The sequence below is a fragment of the Zingiber officinale genome, chromosome 3B (genome assembly GCF_018446385.1).
Source record: "Zingiber officinale cultivar Zhangliang chromosome 3B, Zo_v1.1, whole genome shotgun sequence".
Taxonomy (NCBI): domain Eukaryota; kingdom Viridiplantae; phylum Streptophyta; class Magnoliopsida; order Zingiberales; family Zingiberaceae; genus Zingiber; species Zingiber officinale.
Genome location: NC_055991.1, coordinates 17,099,376 through 17,120,558, shown reverse-complemented (window position 1 = coordinate 17,120,558; position 21,183 = coordinate 17,099,376). Strand labels below are relative to the sequence as shown.

Genomic DNA, 21,183 nt, shown 5'->3' with positions numbered 1-21,183 from the left:
AACAACTTACTAGGCATGCATGATAATGGTTGAACAAAGAAATATGACTACACAACAAATCCAGTGAAGGAAGCATAGAAGAACAAAGCTACCTCTGATGAAGAGATATACTATTTATTGTACTACCTCTGATGCTATCTTGGTATCCTGAATATCCTGCACTAAGCCCCCTATTTTCTGTGATTTCTGCTACCAACCACAGCAGCAAGGAATGCGACAAGAAGGCAGCTGCCTCCTTAGTTCAACACCCAAAACAGCAAGTTAGAGCTTCCTTTTGGGTCCATTCAATCCTCTAGTAAGTAGAAACTATTTTCCCTTTGGTTTATGATGGATTTGGAGTGTCTTGACCTAAGATATAATCCTCTTGTAGCCCTCTATATTAAAGGCCAGCATACATGGAAAATTCAGCATGTTCTGCTGAAGTCATAATAGGGTAGGTAAACTTTACTTGTAGTTTTTATTCATTTGCTTCATGTAGGAGTAGATTCTAGTAAATTCCCACACATTTAATGTTTAATGATCGGCTAGGGATAAGATTAGGGATCAACATGATCATTTCCTCACTATGATTCAGTGTGTTTCTTTTTTGCGATTTCTATATAAATTCCATAAAATCATTGTTTAGTAAGTAATGAAGTCCTGTTGGGAGAAATTTTTCTTGCTAGTGAATTGATACAACGGTTACCGTTGAGCTGGGTGATTTTTCATCCTTTTTTATTTAAGGCTAAATTTGGATTCAGAAAAGGGTTAATCAGATAGATTGATGTAACAAGTGCTAGATTTCATATACCATTACTTGTTAGACTCTATATAATATTGATAACATTTTTATACCATGATCTTGGTTGTTATCACATTGATAAACTGATTATTCTTGTAATATAAATTTTATGAAATTCAGTTGCATAAAATTATTTAAATGAATATCCTAAGGTTCAAAAAATGTAATCAATACTTTAATCCTAAGGTTACCATTTAAGATAGCTTATCCAGCCACTCTACTCACTGCAGCTCCTAATCTCTAATTCCTTTCTTCTTAGGCAATCATTTAGTCTCCAACTAGTATCTGGTTTGTAACAAAAACATAGCATCCGGTTTGTATCAAAAAAATCATTGTAACAAAAGCATAGCATCCGGTTTGTATCAAAAAAATCATAGCAAGCACCAGGGGAAAAGCATAGAAATTATCAAAATCACCAGGGGAAAAGCATCCGGTTGTTCACAAAAAAATCATTGTAACATAGAAACACATCAAGCACCAGGGGAAAAGCATAGCAGCAGCAAGATCTCAAAAGCTAAGAGATGTTCATAATCAATCAAAATCAATGAGTTTGTATCAATTATGATACTAAAACAGTGTTGGAAAATGGAAAATGGAAAATATTGTATTATTACCATTGCTGGAAGTGAATCCTTGTGGTCAACTCTAAAATTTTCAATTATATCTTTCATATATCACATGATATAAAAACCACATTGCTCCACATCCGGTTGTTGAGGAACCTATGTTAGAAAAGAAATATTGGAATAACTCTGTGAGATACGGCAAAAATAAAACAACCTATCATGATTTATGGGGATTTTTAGGTATTTTTCTGAATTTATTTGGAGGACGTATGACCATGGTTAAGGGGATAAATTATTAAGTATAAGATAGTAATGGAGATCACCGCTAGCAAGTGAGGAGTTAGTTGTAAGTGGCTTAATTAACAACCCTACTTATATATTTAGAAACTACAGTGCAAGCCCTAAAAAAAAAACGCTGTTTCTCTTTTCTTCGTGTCTCCTTTCTCCCGATCTCCGCTAACCCCACCTCGCGACGGCGCCTCCACACCCGAGCTCACGGCGACGCAGAGTTCAGCGAAGCCTCGCCGAAGCCTTCAGTCCTCTACCTCGACCCTCTACCCCTTCCTCTCTTCGGATTTGCTGCCTCGTGCGAGGACCGTCGGGCAGGAGGAGCTGAGCTGAAGATCGGAGACGCTGAGGTCGAATCGCCGGAACCCTGAGCTCGATCTTAGCTGAGGACGCGTTCCAAACAGTGGTCACGACGTTCCCTAGCCCTAACGCCAAGCTGATACCGTCGGGTTTCCCTTCCGCCGCTTGTGGTGGCTCCTGGCAGTAAGGTAAGTTAGGTTTTGGTACTTGTTTTGGGATTTTTGTTTAGTTGAAACCTGTGATTGGGATGCCGGAATGAGAGGTTGGATTGACTGAGGTTCGATTCTGGCAGTGGCTCACTGTGAGGAGTCCGGCCACAATTCCCAACTGTTGTGCTTCATCCGGGGATTAGTAGGTAAGGTTTCTACCTCTATAGATGTTAGGTTTCAGATCTAAATGTTGGTTTCAGATTGAATTTGTTACTGATTAGGTAATGTTTGGGATGCTTGTGATGCATATAACTCTGTGAGGACTTGGATCTGTTAATCAGCAGCAATTGGGCAGCATCAGTGTGCTAGTGGCAGCGAGTCCATCTTCCAGCAGCGATTCTTCACTCAGAAAATAGTAGGTAAGGTCTCCACAACTCCAGAAGTTCGATTTGTAGATCTAGTGATGAATTCAGTGAGAATTGGGTGTATGTAGCACTATAGGAGCCCGGGTCTGTGGTATATTGGCAGCCGGCAGCACTGGTGCGCTTGTGCCAGCGATTTCCATCTCCGGCAGTAGCATCGTTCGGCGGTGGCTATCAGTGGGTGAGATTGCTGTAAGGTAAGTGTTAGATTTTGGGATACATGGTTTAATTTAAATACGTATTGGTGCATTGGTGTAGTAGGAACAAATGCATGATTTGGGGGAAATTCTAAGTTTATGATCTGAAGGCATACGGTTAGGATTTTGGATTGGTTAGTAGTAGATTGGAATGGTTTCATTGGGGTAATGAATGGAATTTAGATTAAATTCACCTGTCTTACACAGTGGTTTAGTTGTTTGGTTTCAAATGTACTTAGTTAATTGATACGTTGACACAGGACTCTGATCGAGGAAGGTGTCGTGACGAGGTGGACGTCGGATTCAGCCTACATTTAGAGGCGGGTACTTCTTGACTTGCTTCTTTAGATATCGATCTTAGTGCATGAGTTAGTTTCATATACGTAGTATTTATCTTGACTCCACTCGTCTTATCTCTTGTGCTTGATACTTTATCCACTCAATCTTTGAGCTACTCGTTTCTGTATCTATACAGTCTCTCGTTGCTATCGATGATATTTAGCAGATACTATATTACTAGGTATTAGATACCAGATACCAGATGTTAGACATTAGATATTAGGTATTGGATATATAGACACCTGATACCATGTTTATATGCTTTGGTTGCTGTTTATTTACACACCTTACTGAGCATGCTGGCTTCATGTAGCATACCTATTTCTGTTTATATATATATATGATGACTGTTGCATTGTTTGCATCATGTCATTGCATGCATTGCCGACGACCCTGTTTCCCTTGTGGTTGAGGCGGTCGTTGGCCTGGGCCGCACGCTCGGCCACTCATGGGTAGTGGTAGCTGGAGCGTGCCACTTGTCCTATCGTGTCACACTCGGTCACTCATGGGTAGTGGCGGCTGGAGTTGCGGCAGCAGGGACCCCCGTCGCAGACGTAGCTATTCAGCTACTATGCACCTATCCATCCGGTCACTCGAGAGTAGTGGCGGCCTTTGGGTGGTACAGTTTGTCATCGATCCGGCCTCTCGACCATACAGGGGTCGTGGTGCAGAGAGGTGGGCGGGATGACCATCCGTGCATACGCTGTTGTTTATATCTGCTGGTTGTTTTCTTATGCTGTTGTTGCTTATCTATGCTGCTGTTATTAGATTATTCTGCTGTCGTTTATTTATGCTGTTATGTTTACTTAGGTTGAGATTTATACATGTGATATGTGTTTAGACACTGACTTACTTACTGTTGACATGTATATACCTCACACGATACCATGTAGTTATGAGCAGTACTGTAGCAGTTTATGTTATCTCAGACCTTACACTGTTAGCCTAGGATATAGTTTCAGGTATGGTTATGTACTTTGTTTACTCAGTAGTATCTGCTATTTATCTTTCCCGAGACTGTATCCTGTTGTACTCTTAGCTGTTTATGATACTCATGCACTGTATCCTGTTGTACTCTTTATACTCACCACCCGCATTGGTAATTTCACCAGGTAGCTGATAGCGATGCTAGTACGCTTGGAGGAGGATCCCGACTGCCGGTCCCATGTCACTTCTGAGGATGGTTTTATGGTTTTGGTTTTCATTTTATTGTGAGTTAAACCTTTGAATTTAGCATTGTAATAATTGAGCTGTGGACTTGTTATTTGTATTTAGTTGTTTTGCCGATGAGTCAAGCCGGGCCGGCCCGCGGTGAGTTTTTGTTATTTTATCTTTGTTATTCTTGTTTTCCGCTGTGTTTGACTTTACAGCAGTTTGGGCTGTATATTATCTGCGTGGTTGTGATATATATTTGTTTATGTATTATCTGTGGTGTTGTATACCGGTTTTATTTGTCACTGCTACAGGGGAGGTGCTGTCCGATTTTCGTCGGACAACCTTACTCTCGGGGTGTGACAAACTCCTTCAAGGATAGTGAAATAGTTGCTAATCAAAAGGACATACCTTGACAACTACCCATGTTGGTTGTTTTTTCCCTTTCCTTCCAGCCTCCGCATTATACATTTTCAAGGCCCTACATGCATATAACCCGTGGGAATTGTATTGCCACATCAAAATACTTACATGTTTCAACAAAGGTAAGAAAAGAAGCCAAAAAACTTACATGTTGACAACATATTTCCAATCTTGGTCACGAATGCGGTGACTAAGAGGATCCAACAAAAAAATAATCTCCTTCTCAACATTGATGATAGTCAAAATCCAGTGAAAAACTACACAAAGAAATATAATTAGTGTACATATGCATCTTGCAAGTTCTCAAAATATGCAAGTGAGAGTGATATATAATGTTATTCTTACTCACCCAACGTTGCATGGCACAACAACCAATTGACCAGATGAGGTACCAATTATCCTACTTCTTAAGTAACAAGCCCTTTTATTCAACTGTTCTTGGATGAAATCTCTATTTTGATTTCTTGATGGTATATATTCCACAGGCACTGGATCCACCAATCTGAAATCCTGCAGCAACATCTTTTCCTGCATCTTTCTATATAGATGCCTACAATTGGAAAATATCCAAAAAAAATGATGAAATCTAAATTAATGAAACACATAAATAAAGTCCAATTCAATTGAAAGCTTACCCCATATACACAACTATGCAAGTGTCTGTGATTGGCTTCAATTCACAAAAGGGAAATATGTCATCGCAATTAACATGGACTGTGCGCTCCATGCCAAATACATCAGGAACTAATTCCAAAATCACATTCTCTGTTTCATCAAGACGCTGAAAATAACTATATAAGATGTGTAAGGGTCTTGGCACATTGGACGATTGTAACTTAGAATTCTCTTGTCTGTTGTCAACTTGTTTCTTCCTGGTCTTCTACATATGTAGATGCAACCATATATATATTAGATATGTGACATACTTTAAATGTACACAAAATTTAGACAACACTTTATCACATTTACCTCATCCCGCATGCTGATTAAGTGCACAGGCCAAGCCACATGACCACCTACAGCATCCCCAATACTCTGACATGCAGACGGGATTGCAACAGGCAGTGGTGCTGATTGATCAATTGCTTTATCAATGGCAATCCTCATGCAATTCACGGGTAATGGAACATCATCAATAAAGTTGCCAGGTCCATTAACAGAGACAATTGTCCCATATGCAACAGTCTTGTCGTTAGGCTGCAATAACAACATCACTGCTTTTCCCTATAAGACAAACAATTCATGAATCTTCAACAGATAGTGCTTTACAAGATTCATTAGATACTAACGATGGGATAATAATATCAACGTGAAATATATATTTAACCTGTAAAGCCGAATCCTTCTCAATAACTGTCACATCATCATCATCATGTTCTTCTAGGCCTTCATTTGAGAGGCGCCTATGACGTTCAACTTCAGGTTTTATATCGAGGAGGCATTGTGGTTTAACTGAGCAGCTACCCTTCTCCTCACTCTCAAATTCTCGACCAGAAAGTTCCAACACCATTGCTTCCAATTTTTCTATTCTGTCACCTTGGTCAGAAAGCATAGCTTTTGCCTCCTTAAACTCTTTCTGTTGCCTTTCATAGGCAGCCTTATCAATTTGCACCTCCCCTCTAGCAAGCTTGAAGAAGGATGATGGAGTGACATTTGCTCCTATGCCTCTCACACGTCCACCATGTTCGTTAGAATTCAAGGCCTTCGTGAGAATATCCTCAAATGGTCTATGTTCTCTTGAAGAAAATCCTAGTACCATAGCTGTTAGCATGATAAACAAAAACCTTGTATCTGCCGTAATCCCAAGTTAAATTGAATACTTTCCTAGCTGACCTTAGATATCAAGACAAACGCTACCCAGAGAACTCAGATTATTACCTCAATTATTCATCTTTTGTATTCTCATGATAAACATAAGAGAGTTGTTCATTCCTCTAATTAAATATAATATCTGTTGAAGTATATTATAAATATGTAAAATTCATAAGCAAAACGATAGTTTGATCTCTATCTATAACACAAGTTAGTGATTGATCCATCTAGAATTAAACAAAACAAGCTACGAAAGTGAATTAGCCTTTCAAAATCTCTCTAACAGCATGACATAGGTCTCTGCAGGTGGTGAACTATCCCAATAATGAAACAATGCAAAAGCGAGCAGCACTAAAAGCTAAGTAAACTTCAGTCAAACTGGTATCTTGCAATCCCAACCGCTTTCAATCTACAAAAATCTATGAACCCTAACTTCTGATAGATCACAGAAGATCCACAGTAACTTCTGGCGACAAATGCCCAATACAAAAGGAAGGAAACGTGCTAGGAGCTAAAAATGACCGGTTTCATTAAAATCACGTCTAAAAATGGAATTTGCAGCCGGATCCTCACAATGCAATTCAACCACGAGAAAAAACCAAGTCACGAAGCAGCTGAAGAATAAAGAAATAAAGTAGTTACTTGATGTAAGCCCGACCATCTCCGATCCGTAGGGGACCAAGGGCGTCGAGGCGGGATGCGACGATGCCCTCGCTGCCGCCGGAGAGGAGGACCGCGTTCCTACCTCCCTGAAGGGCTCGAGGTCGTAGGCGTGGATCGAGGCCTCCGTCCCCAAGGTCACCGCCGCGGCGACGAGGAGCATGGCGATTGGGGCCACCAGATCCATAGCTGGATATCGGAGAAGAGAAAGGAGGCTGGAGAGATCTCGCCAGGAGAGCGAGCGGAAACAGGGAGAGAGATGAGATGCTTCTTCAGAAAGGGACCCACACGAGGAGACCACGGTGTAGTCGCGCGTGAGGCAGTCGAACGACAAGGCGAGCGCGTTGAACTGGGGGGAGGAGCCGCCGGGGACTCGAGGAAGCAACTTCCAGTCTCTCTTGATGGGATTGCCGACCAATAAGCGATCTCCGTCATTGGTGTTCATCAAGCAAACCAGGCCACCGGAGGAGGACGTGCGCCAAATGCTCTTTTCTAAGCGGGGGAAGTCGAAGTTATACCACTGGACGAAGCAAGGGTCGTACAGGTGGCCCAAGAAGGCGCAGTCGTGAAAGCAGAACCTGAAGAACAAGGGCTTGTGTGGCGCCATCATCGCCCACGACAACGGGGGGCTAGAGTGAACCACCTCGTGTCTTGATCCTGATCGGGAGAGGATCTAGGAAGGGGGAAGAGGGAGATGAGGTTGAGAGAGATGGTCGGAGGTTTAGGTTTAGGCTGAGAGAGATGGTCGGATGGTCGGAGGTTTTAGGTTTAGGTTTACGCGAGAGAAATGGTCGCGCGGAGGAAGGGGCGGGATATAGATTTAGGTTTAGAGGGAACTTCAAGTGTTGCAAATTTTGGCTTGTGGGGAAATTAAAATATTTTATTTTGGTTCATTAACATCGGATTTTAAAAACCGCTGTTAAAATCGGTGTCTATTAACGAAAAAAAGGGCGCTCATAGACATCGCCTAAAAAACCGATGTCTATGAGCTAAAATCTGCGCTCATAGACACCGGTTTTTAGAAAAACCGGTGTAAAATATTCAAAGACATCGGTTTTAGCTTAAAACCGTTGTTGTTCCACTGATGTCTATGAGAGATTTTGTTGTAGTGGTAGAATGACTCATTTAAACAATAAGAATGATCTTGCTTGTCACATTTCATTTTTTTTTTTATTTAATCCAAGCTAGTTGGCATTAGTTAACCATAAAACCTTTAACATGAGAATGCTTGAAAAAGAATATTCTTACAAACCTAAATTGAAAGAACCCACGACAATGGGGTGAAGTAGATAATGAACTTCAAATTAGAAAAGAACTTTATAACATGAGCTCCTTAAAAGTGAAATTTTCATGCTTCTAATGTTAGAATTATCTAAAAATAACATGCAAGGTTAGTTACAGAGAGTTCAACTATTCGTAGGATCACTAGTGGAGCCTTTAGCAACCCCTTATATTAAAAAAATTCTATGATGGAGAATGACCTACAATACTATATGAGGCAAAGTTAGAATTCGAAATTTTTTTATTAGATTGAAAAAGAGAGAGAAAATATAGAGGCTTGGGTAATGTTAGATGCAAGTTGGAAATCAAAAATTTCTTGTTGTTAATGATGCAATTAAGGAATATGATGTTAATAACCAATTATATTTCAAAATAGACATCTTTGCTGAATATTTTGATAGATGATATTTTGTTAATTCAAAGAGTTTAGTTAGATTAAATTTGAAGCTCAAATTGTAAAGAAATTCAATTACATAATCCTAGTGCTAAGAAAGTAATTGAAGCTTAAGATAGGAGAATATGGAAACCCTAGGTAAGAGTTTTAGGTATCCCAAATTTACTATTCTACAAGGAAGATATTGTTCAAGGTATAATAAATTAAATAAAGATTTGGTGGTCAAAATAAAGAAGAGCTTCTAAGATTCAACGTGATAATCTCTTCTCCACTTAAGCTAAAAGATCAATTTCATAAATTCTAGTATAATATATGACACTTTGTCAACCAAAGTATAAGGCTATTAATAAAAAAAATGGTCACACGTACAAAGTGGAGTTTGCTATTGAGCTGATTTCGGGGACCGCGCAAGCATTAAAAGCTCCTTATCGTATGACATCGAAAGAGTTGGACGAGCTAAAGGTCCAACTCCAAGAGTTATTGGACAGGGGGTTTATTCGCCCTAGTGCATCTCCGTGGGGTTCTCTGATATTATTCGTCAAGAAAAAGGATGGTACTCTGAGGTTGTGCATCAATTACAGACAACTGAATACAGTGACCATCAGAAATAAGTACCCCTTACCACGGATTGAGGATTTGTTTGATCATCTCAAAGGTGCATCAGTGTATTCTAAGATTGATCTACGGCCTGGATATCATCAATTGAGAGTTAAAGATTCTGACATTCAGAAAACAACATTCTACACCAGATACGGACATTATGAGTTTTTGGTAATGTCATTTGGGCTTACCAATGCTCCAGGGTATTTATGGATTTAATGAACCACGTCTTCCTGGAGTATCTAGATCGGTTCTTTATCATTTTTATTGATAACATTTTGATCTACTCGCGTTTCGAGGAGGAACATGCACAACATCTTCGCATAGTCTTGGAGACTCTTCGACAACATCATCTATATGCGAAGTTTAGCAAGTGTGCTTTCTGGCTATCCTCAATTAGTTTTCTAGGACACATGGTTTCTAGCAGAGGTATTTCCGTAGACCCTCAGAAGATCGAGGCTGTCACCAGTTGGGAGAGGTCGAAATCAGTTCAGGAGATCCGTAGTTTCTTGAGATTGACCGGATATTACAGACGGTTCGTTGAGGGTTTCTCTCACATTGCTATGCCGCTGACACGCCTGACCAAGAAATGCGTGATGTTCACATGGTCAGAAGCTTGCGAGACCAGCTTCCAGGAGCTGAAGCGGAGATTAGTGTCGGCACAAATTCTAGTTTTACCCTCTGGAGAGGACGGATTCGTACTCTACACCGACGCTTCTCTATAGGGTTTGGGCGATGTTTTGATATAGCATGGCAGGGTAGTCTCCTATGCTTCTCGTCAGTTAAAGGAGCATAAGAAGAACTACCCAGTACATGATCTGGAGCTGACCGTCATTATATTTGCTTTGAAGATTTAGTGGCATCATCTTTATTATATTACATTTGAGATTCTCACTGATCATAAGAGTCTCAAATATCTTTTCACTCAGAAGAAACTCAATCTCCGACAGAGGAGATGGATGGAGTTCCTGAATGATTATGACTATACTATTAGCTACCACCCGGGGAAAGCTAATGTGGTTGCCGATGCACTTAGCCGGAACTCTAGAGGGACTTTAGCATGCCACCGAGTTTTGGTCACAGACTTGATTTAGGGTTTCTCCGAGTTTGGCCTTGAGGAGCAGGGACAAACGGAGTAGGGTATTCTGGTTATCATAGTTGCTCATGTTGGGACTTTCGGCCTGTAAAAATCGCTTTTTGTGTTGCGAAAACCCCGAAGTCTTGCCACCGGATCCGTACGAAGATTAAAATAAATTCATGTACTTGTTTCTATCCTAGATCTACTCTAGATCTACATGGTAGAGATTTTATACCTTTGATGCGAAGCCATTCGCTTATCCCGCTCGTCCAAGGTTGCCGGATATCGAGAGTGTCAAGTGAACACTCCTCTATATGTATCCGCATGAACAACGAGATGGAGAAAAGACACTAGAGTGTGCTAGCACTCTTTGTGGCTCAAGGCAATGGAGGAAGAGAGGGAGAGAAGAGAGGGAGAGAAGAGAGGAAGAGAAGAGGAAGAAGAAGACCTCTTGAATGAGCACACAAATGCAATCACTCGCACATGCAAGTGGCCGGCCACAATAGAGAGGTTATAAACCTCCATGGGATACCAAGAGTCATGGATCTTGGTCTCCCTCATGAGGTGGCATTTGGTCAAGTCAATCTTGACCAAATGATGTGGCCTTGATGATATGTAACACCATCATTGGCCGACCCTATGCCAAGTCACAATGACATGGCATTTGGTCAAGTCAAAGTCAAGTCAAACTTGACTCTTCATCTTCCCTCTTAAGTCAAGTCAAACTTGACCTCTTATCTCCCATGGTTGATCAAATCCAACCATTTGATTCATATCAATTTAATCTAATGAATCTATATTCATTGAATTAAATTGACTCAATGAATCATAATCTAATTAGACTCATTGGACACATGAATCAAATTGAGTCCAACTCAATTAGTCTAATTTAGATTACTCTTAATCCAATTTGGTTCATCACATGAGCCTAATCCTCTTGGTTCATCATATGAACCTAATCTCCATCTAATTGACCTTTGTGTGTGACCCTATAGGTTCTTGTAACGTTGGCAATGCTCCTAAACCCATTTAGAAGCATAAGTAATGAGTGGTATCTAGCAACACATCATTACTACCCAAGTTACAAGAATGTTGAGATCCAACATCACCTTTGTGACTACTAATTGTGACCCTCACAATATATGACAATGTCTTTCTATCCTTGACATTTAGATTGATCAATTTGAGGCATAGACCATGTCATCCTCTAATCAATCTAAATATTGAACTCCAAGTAGACTCACTCTAATCAAATGAGCTCAATATCTCATATTGACTCATTTAGACATGGTTATGCACTTAGTGGTCTCACACTATCAAGAATAATGATGTTGCTCTCGTCATATAGGAGGGATAGATCCCATCTACATCACTCACATCCCTCCGCATAATTTGTTACATACCCAGTAATCGCCTTTATAGTCCACCCAGTTACGGGTGACGTTTGACGAAACCAAAGTATGCAACTCCTTATGTAGGGAACCATGGTGACTTCAGGTCTAAGGACTAATAGTCATACTAATAGCCGCATGAGAAAGTATATGACACTCATATAACGATCCATGATACTTTCTCATGGTGTGTCATTCAGTATACATTCTCCAATGCATACTCATGTGTCAACTTGATATCTCTATATCCATGACTTGTGAGATCAAGTCATCGAGTTGACCTACATGCTAGTCTCATCGCATTAACATTGTCCCTGAATGTTAATACTTGACTAGGAATGATTAAGAGTAGTGTTCTCTATATCATCTCACTATCGATTCAACCAATTGATTGATATAGATAAGAACCTTCTACTCAAGGACGCTATTATACTTAGTTATTTGGCACCAATACAAGTAAGTATAATAACCATAAAGAAATACCTTTATTTATATACAAGAATATGATACAATGAGTCCATACAAAAATCATCACATGATTGACTCTAGGGCTTTAACTAACAATCTCCCACTAGCACTAGTGCCAATCAGTGTATACTTTAAGCCCCAATGACCTAGTGTAACCATCATGCTTTCTCTGTGCCAAAGCCTTGGTCAAGGGATTTGCGATGTTAGCCTCAGTGGGTACTATGCAAATCTTCACATCTCCTCTATCAATGATCTCTCGAATGAGATGGAAGCGTCGTAGTATATGTTTGGTCCGCTGGTGTGAGCGAGGTTCCTTAGCCTGTGCAATTGCTCCATTGTTGTCACAATAGAGCTCTATGGGATCGGCTATGCTAGGAACCACCCCAAGCTCAGTAATGAACTTGCGAATCCAAACTGCCTCCTTTGCTGCTTCTGATGCAGCAATATACTCGGCCTCTGTTGTAGAATCAGCAACTGTGTCCTGCTTCGAACTCTTCCAGCTCACAGCACCACCATTCAAGCAAAACACGAACCCAGACTGCGATCTATAATCATCCTGGTCAGTTTGAAAGCTGGCATCACTGTAACCCTTTACAGCTAGCTCATCATCGCCTCCATATATCAAGAAATATTCTTTAGTCCTTCTCAAGTACTTAAGAATATTCTTGACCGCTATCCAGTGACGCTCACCTGGATTTGACTGGTATCTACTCGTCATGCTCAAAGCATACGAAACATCAAGACGAGTACATAGCATGACGTACATGATATATCCTATGACTGAAGCATAAGGGATCTTATCCATGCGGTCTCTCTCCTCTCTAGAAGAGGGACTTTAAGTCTTCGAAAGACTCACACCATGTGACATCGGCAGAAATCCTTTCATGGAATTCTGCATGGCAAACCGTAGTAATACCTTGTCAACATATGTACTCTGACTTAGGCCAAGCAATCTCTTAGATCTATCTCTATAGATCTTTATGCCTAGAATGCAGGCTGCTTCTCCTAAGTCCTTCATTGAGAAACAATTTCCTAGCCAAGTCTTGACAGACTGCAGCAAAGGAATGTCATTCCCAATGAGTAGTATGTCATCCACATACAATACAAAGAAGACAACTGTGTTCTCAACAATCTTCTTGTAGACACAGGGTTCATCTTCATTCTTGATGAAATCAAACTATTTGATTGCATCATCGAATCGAAGATTCCAGCTCCGAGAAGCTTGCTTTAGTCTATAAATGGACTTATGCAGCTTGCATACTCTGGCAGTATGCTGTGGATCTACAAAACCCTCAGGTTGTATCATGTACACATCCTCGAGCAAGTTTTCATTCAGAAATGCGGTTTTGACATCCATCTTCCAGATCTCATAATCGTGGTATGCTGCAATAGCAAGCATGATCCGAATGGACTTAAACATCGCTACTGGAGAAAATGTTTCATCATAGTCAATACCATAAATTTGCTTGAAACCTTTAGCTACCAGACGACCCTTATATATAAGTTCATCCATGTCAGTCTTTCTCTTAAAGACCCACTTACACCCAATGAGTTTGACGCCTTCAGATGGATCAACCAAAGTCCATACTTGGTTGGTGTACATGGATTCCATCTCGGATCTCATGGCCTCTAGCCATTTCTCAAAATCTGGTCTCATCACAGCTTCCTGATAGGAGGTAGGCTCATTCTCAACGAGCATAACATCATCCTAGTCAGATAAGAGAAATGAGTATCTCTCAGGCTGACGACGTACCCTATCAGACCTGCGAAGAGGTAGGTCTACTTGAACTGGTTGTTGTTCCTCAACTCCTTGTGGAACAATCTCATCATCCACAACTCTTTGTGGCTCCAGTTCAACTTCCATTAAGGCTTCAGTGCTATGGTCCATATCTTGAACTTCTTCAAGATTGAACGTACTCCTACTATTTTTTCTAGAAACAAAGTCCCTTTCTAGAAAAACCCCAGTCTTAGCCACAACTACTTTGTGTTGACTAGGAATGTAGAAGTAATATCCCTTCGTTTCCTTGGGATATCCGATAAAATAGCACTTATCAGATTTGGGTCCCAGTTTGTCTGAAACTTGACGTCGAACGTAAGCCTCACAACCCCAAATCATCATAAAATACACCTGGGCATCTCTCCCAGTCCATATCCTATATGGTGTCTTTATCACAGCCTTGGATGGAACACGGTTGAGTATGAAGGCTGCTGTGTCCAGAGCATAGCCCCAAAGAGATATAGGAAGATCTGTGTGACTCATCATAGATCACACCATATCTAATAAGGTACGATTCCTCCTTTCGGATACACCATTCCACTATGGTGTTCCTGGAGGAGTAAGTTGGGATAGAATCTCACACTCAGCTAGATAGTCACGAAACTCATGGCTAAGGTATTCATCACCTCAATCTGATCGAAGTATCTTAATACTCTTGCCAAGCTGGTTTTGTACTTCATTCTTGAATGATTTGAACTTTTCAAAGGATTCTGACTTATGTGTCATTAGATACACATAACCATACCTACTGAAATCATCAGTAAATGTAATAAAGTATCTATAACCACCTCTGGCAGCGACATTGAAAGGGCCACATACATCACTATGTATAAGTCCTAACAAGTCAATCGCTCTCTCGCTGTGTCCACTAAAGGGAGTCTTGGTCATCTTGCCTAGTAGGCATGACTCACATGTCTCATATGATTCAAAATCAAATGAGTCCAGTAAACCATCTTTATGGAGCGGAGATAAGCGTTTGTCATTTATATGACCTAAGCGATAATGCTAGAGATAGGTTTGGTTCATTTCATTTGATTTGAACATTTTGGTATTTATGTTATAGATGGGGTTCTCTAAGTCTAGAATATAAAGTCCGTTCATTAGAGGTGCACTACAATAGAATATATCATTTAAATAAACTGAACAACATTTGTTCTTTATTATAAACGAAAAACCTTTCTTGTCCAAACAAGAAACTGATATTATGTTCTTAGTAAGAGCAGACACATAACAACATTCATCTAATTCTAGTACAAGCCCAGAGGGCAGAGATAAAAAGTAAGTCCCTACAGCAACAGCAGCAACCCGTGCTCCATTGCCTACTCGTAGGTCCACCTCGCCCTTCGTCAATGCCCTGCTATTTCTCAACGCATGCACATTAGTACAAATGACTAATGGATTTCTCAACATTCATCTCAACGCCATCACTATGGATTTTGTGGTGGGATTGCCTAGGATACAACGATGCCATGACTCGATTTGGGTAGTCGTTGATCGATTAACCAAATCTGTGCACTTCTTAGTGATCCGAAAGACCGATTCGTTGGATCGATTGGCAGAGATGTATTGTTGGGAGATCATTAGATTGCATGGTGTTCCTTTGAGTATTATATCGGATAGAGACCCATGGTTCACGTCCTGGTTCTGGCAGAGTCTGCAGTATGCCTTTGGCACACAGCTCTATTTCAGTACAGCATTCCATCCGCAGACAGATGGACAATCAGAGTGGACCATTCAGACATTAGGGGACTTGCTGAGGTCTTGCGTTATGGATTTCGGAGGCAGCTGGGAGGATCACCTACCATTAGCAGGGTTTACCTACAACAACAGCTATCATTCGGCTATCCAGATGGTACCGTTTGAAGCGTTGTATGGTAGACCTTGTCGGACACCCATCCTCTGGGAGGAGGTTGGGGAGGCCCAGTTGCTAGGACCTTATAGAGCTCAGCAGGAGGCAGAGTTGGTCTGAATTATCAGACGGAGGATGTCCGAGGTGTAGGATCGTCAGAAGAGTTATGCTGATCGGAGATGAAGACCCTTGGAGTTCTCTACTGATGATCATGTATTTTTGAGAGTCTCATCTACGAAAGGGGTGAAGAGATTTGGTCTCCGAGGTAAGCTAGCTCCACGATACATTGGGTCTTTCCAGATCTTGGAGAGGATTAGAGCGGTAGCTTACCGTCTGGCGCTACCACAGGCTTTGGCAGACGTTCACGATGTATTTCATGTGTCCATGCTAAGGAGATATGTGCCCGACCCCGCATACGCTTTGTCAGATATATCAGTTCTCATTCAGCCTGACGTTACCTACGAGGAGGTTCCGGTACGGATTCTGTACCACAAAGAGCGTCAACTGCGGAACAAAACTATCCAGCTGGTTAAAGTCGGATGGCAATATCATTTTGATGAGGAGGCTACTTGGGAGCTCGATACCCTCATCTTTTTACTTGAGGTATGTGGGTTAGTTTTCTGTTCAGCATTTATATAGATTGTTGATTGTTAATATTTGCTGATGGTAAATAACAAAAATTTGGGGACCAAATTTTTATTAGTGGGGGAGAATGTAAAATACCGAAAAAAGGACGAATAACCTTAAGGGAAATTTTAGAAATTTTTAGGAATTTTTCAGAGCTCGTATGACATATGTTATGGGGATCAATTATTGAGTTAGGGGAAAGCATGTTTAAGCTACCCTGTTTGAACGAGGAAATGTTTAATTTCTTTATTTATTTTTTTTTCTTTTCCTTCGTTTCTTACCCGTGCCCTAAGCCTCGCCCGACGTCGGCTCTCCCCTCTGGCGATGTCGAGCCACGGCCGCCGATCTCATTGTCTTCCCCAATCGACGCGCCGCCCTTGTGCCGCCACGCGACTCTTCTTCTCCTTGCTGATAAAGCCATCGGCCAAGGGAAGCCCCGAAGCCCTAGCGTTGTCTCCCTTCTCATCCGATTTCCGCCGACCTCCCCTTCTGATCTCCCTATGCGCCACTGTCGGCTGCCACAACTCGACACTGATTGCCAGCCACCCGAGCTGCTCTCACCAAGCCGAGTACCCAAGTTCTCGTCTTCCCGATCCGAGGCGCCGCCTTTGCACGGGTTGGTTTTCGACCAAAGCAAGGATCCAAACCCTAGTTCCCGATTTGATCTCTTCCCCACCACACCCGATCGACGCCAACATCGTGCTATCCCTGTCGACACCTCTATGCCCTAGTTTGGTCTTCACTATCGTGCCCTAGCTCCGGCCATTGCAACCACCAGCAACCACTTCAGTTTTGGGTGAGATATATTTGGGCATTTGATCTTTGCTTAGTGTTGATTTGGGTATCTGGTTTGGAGGTCAGCTACTTACTGCTCCAGCCACAGTTCCGGTAGCAAGAGTCCCTCCAGCTACAATTTCGGCAGTGGGTTGCCCTGATCGCGAGCCAACAGTAGAGTGAGTTGGAATTAGGTGAGTTTTGGGTTGCTTTATGCTTATAGTAAATCCTAATCGGAAGGTGAAATAGTTAGGGTTGTTTAATCTATTAGATTATGGTTTAGAGATTTATGTATGGGGTGGTTACTAATTGGATCAGTTGGGGATTGGATTTAGCTAATTGTTGTAATTTGAATTAGCTAAATAAGTTGATGTAGGGCTCTGTTGAGACGACATCACTACATGGGATTTGTTCCGATACGATCTTCATTTTTGAGGCGGGTACCTTGACTTATCTTTTTGATATTGTCATTTGATATGCATAGTAGATTATAACAAGTAGTAATGATTATGTCTATATCTGCATTGGTAGGTTAGGTCTTTACTTGATACCTATAACATGCTTTATTTGTTGTCTGCTATACATCCATGTTTATACCCTCTTGATTATTGCCATGTGTATTTTATGTTCATAGAGGTAGCGACCTACCATGCCTTATTGTGTACAGAACTAGTTATTTGCTATACCAGTCAAGTGTACCTAGATCATTTTGTTGGATCCATTTACCTTTTGGTACATACTTTATGGAGATAGATATGTTCAGGATTTACATGCTTAGTGACATGCACCATCTTGCACTATTGCATGCCGGCTCCATTATTGTTGAGCACATCGGTAGTTACATGGATCTGTATACACAACCACTCATGGGCTAGTGGTATATCAGGTAGGGTGTATTGTAGCAGGTTGCTCTGTCAAGGGCTCCACTGGCCTGCTCATGGGTAGTGTGATTGCAGTGTGGTAGCAGGATCTCTGCATTGGGCTCCCCCACTTATGATTTGGGGTAGGAGGATAGGTGTACTGCGACAACATCCTATCCACTCGGTCACTTAGGAGTAGTGATGGTAGAGTGCACAGTTGTCATAGCCCTACCCATTCGGTCTCACCATCGTGTGTGAGATGGCTGACTAACGTCAGGGCTGACCAGAACATTTTTGCATCATATGCATGGATTACATTTATTGCTTGTGATTGCTACATATTGGATGTTGCATTTCTGTGGTTGTATATGATTGACATGCATACAGGAAACATGATGTATTTGGTCTGACGACCCTTATGTCAAGCTAGGAGGCCCTGGTGAGTACAGTTATTCTCCTATCTTTCAGTTTTGCATTTCTAGTTATTGTCCAGAAGACTGTACTGCATGATTATTACTGTTGGTTATATTTTAGTATGCATGTCAGCTTGATACCCACTTAGTCGCTGAACTCACACCGTTGCTTTATTTTTCTATTTCAGGTTGAAGTCGTCAGGAGGTTCCAGTCGCTAGTCCCTACTAGGAGTTGAGATGGTTATCTATTTTCAGAGTTGTGTTTCCTTGTTAGTGAACTACATAGTTGTGATGTGTGTGTTTTGCACTCTTGAATTTATATATCGTGATTCGAGTATGTTGCGCATGTTTTCCGTTGCGAAGGTTTTTCGTTGTAGTGGTGTAGGTTTTTATTAAACTGCGTGGTTGTGATTGTCAGCCGGAGACTGTACTATATAAACTGTGTGGATGTTTGTTTATTTTATTGTATATGTTCCGGCCGTGTTGGCCGAGGATTGAGGGGCCCTGAGGGCTTGTAGATAAGTTTTAGATTGTCACCCATACAGGAGAGATGCTGTCGGAATTTCCTCTGCCAGGGACTCCCCCGGGGCGTGACATTAGTAATATGAATTTTGAGTCAAACCTTAACACTCTTTGTGAACAATCATTGAATATTTTAATCTTACAATTTTATTAAGAATTTAGCCTTTACTAACTAATTTTGGTGATGCCCAAGATTAAATTATGTTAATATTCTTTTTTTCTTTTCACACTAAAAATACATTTAAGACCTATTAGTAACTTTCTCTGGTTATTTTTTATATAAAAAATATGTACTGTCATGGTTATCTTTAGTCTTACATTTTAGAATTGGCAATACTTCAAGTAGAGAAACTTCTATAAATATCCTGGGCAGACGACGTTAGAATGTATATCTTTCCCGCCTTTTGACTAAGATCAAATGTAGTATCTATTCTTATAAGTTTAATATCTGGTATAAAAAATTAAATTAATTTTTTATGATGAAGAGTTCGTTATAATAGTTTACTGTTGGGGTTTTACTACATGGGTCTAATGCATTCTTACTAAGTCCAATTTATGAGTCTGGGGTACTAATTTACGTATATTAATGCATTATATGACACATGTAATGCGTGTGCATGATGGCTAGTAACTATAGAATACGATGCCCCACTTATACCTATTATTTGATTGTATTGTTTTGTTAAAATAATTGATAAACTAATTGAATTGAATATTACTCCGTAATAGAATTACACTCCCATAAGCTATCCTAACCTCCTATATATCTATCAATCATTTCATTTTAAACAATAATATAAAATAAAAGTGAAGAATCAATCATTTTACAATTTGTCTTAATTATTATGATCGATTTTACCACTCAATATTAATTTATAAATGATATATTTTAACTTCCACATATTTACATAGTTGGTACTTATATGAGTATTTGCTTCCATAGATTTTAGGGGAAAAATATTTCATTAGATGTTTAACCTATCTCGTGCAAAGGGTCATTGTAATAAAGTAAAATGTCCTCCATAATTTACTTGTATATTGATCCTGTCTAAAAACTGTAGAGATGGCGTGCTGGGCACAATGACTTGGTTGTTGACTGGTAGAAGACCTTTTACTCCAAGAAGAATCCTTTCTTTGATCTTGCGTACACTCAGACGAGCTAACAAAACATCAGCACCCAGAAACCAAGGGAAGTCCCTAGTAAAGACCCTCTGACACTCAAGTCAGTACAATTCCGGACGGGTGAATAAAGAACAGTAAAGACCATGCTCACAAGAGTAAGATTCAGATGTACCGAGAATGTACCTTGCCAATGGAGATGCCCCCCCCCCCCCCCCCCCCTTCCCTTTATATACCACCTCTCAGAACCTCCATAATCATGAGGTGACCTAGAATGTCAAAGGTTGTCAAGTGATGGAAAGTATACCACCTGTGCATTATTGTTTGAGGAATCTTTCCTTTACCCACTTGTATACCTCTTTTGTTGTTTATAGTTTACGCCATTGATAGGGTGATTGAAGGAATATGCTGTTATAAGTGGTTGACTAACGAGAAATATGATAATCCTTAAAAAAGTTCCAGAAAAATATTCTCTAACATATGGTTATTAATCTGAAAGGTTGTTAGGATTCTCTGCTCATGTTATCGGCTGAGTATATCCCGATCGGCCTATAAGGATGATCGTCTTTGTGCCTGTTCTCATATTATGCATGTCTTTACATTAATCTGCTTTGTTATGTACGCTTTGTTGTGTATGAAATGCTATTGGAAATCTATTTGGAAAATAATATAATGCATTGGACATACTGAAAATCCATTTAGGAAGTAATGTAAAGCCGAGTGCCTTAGACCCGACCAACCTTATACCCGGCCGGTCGTGTAATGGGCTACCCTGAGAAATGGAGCAGTATTTTGAGTGGTTCAATCAGTAATTTATGTAGGTAAAATAACCAGAGATCTGACATTCTGACCGGATTTACACTTGTGCACATAAGAGAAGAGTACATCAGAGATGTATGGGTCCATCCGGCCATAACATCGGTCAAATACACTTGGAGACG

General features: G+C 40.6%; 1 pseudogene; it reads left to right on the top strand.

Moving 5' to 3' along the window:
* Positions 1-19,511: 19,511 nt before the first annotated feature.
* On the top strand, positions 19,512-19,688 carry LOC121968714 (annotated as a pseudogene).
* Positions 19,689-21,183: the final 1,495 nt, after the last annotated feature.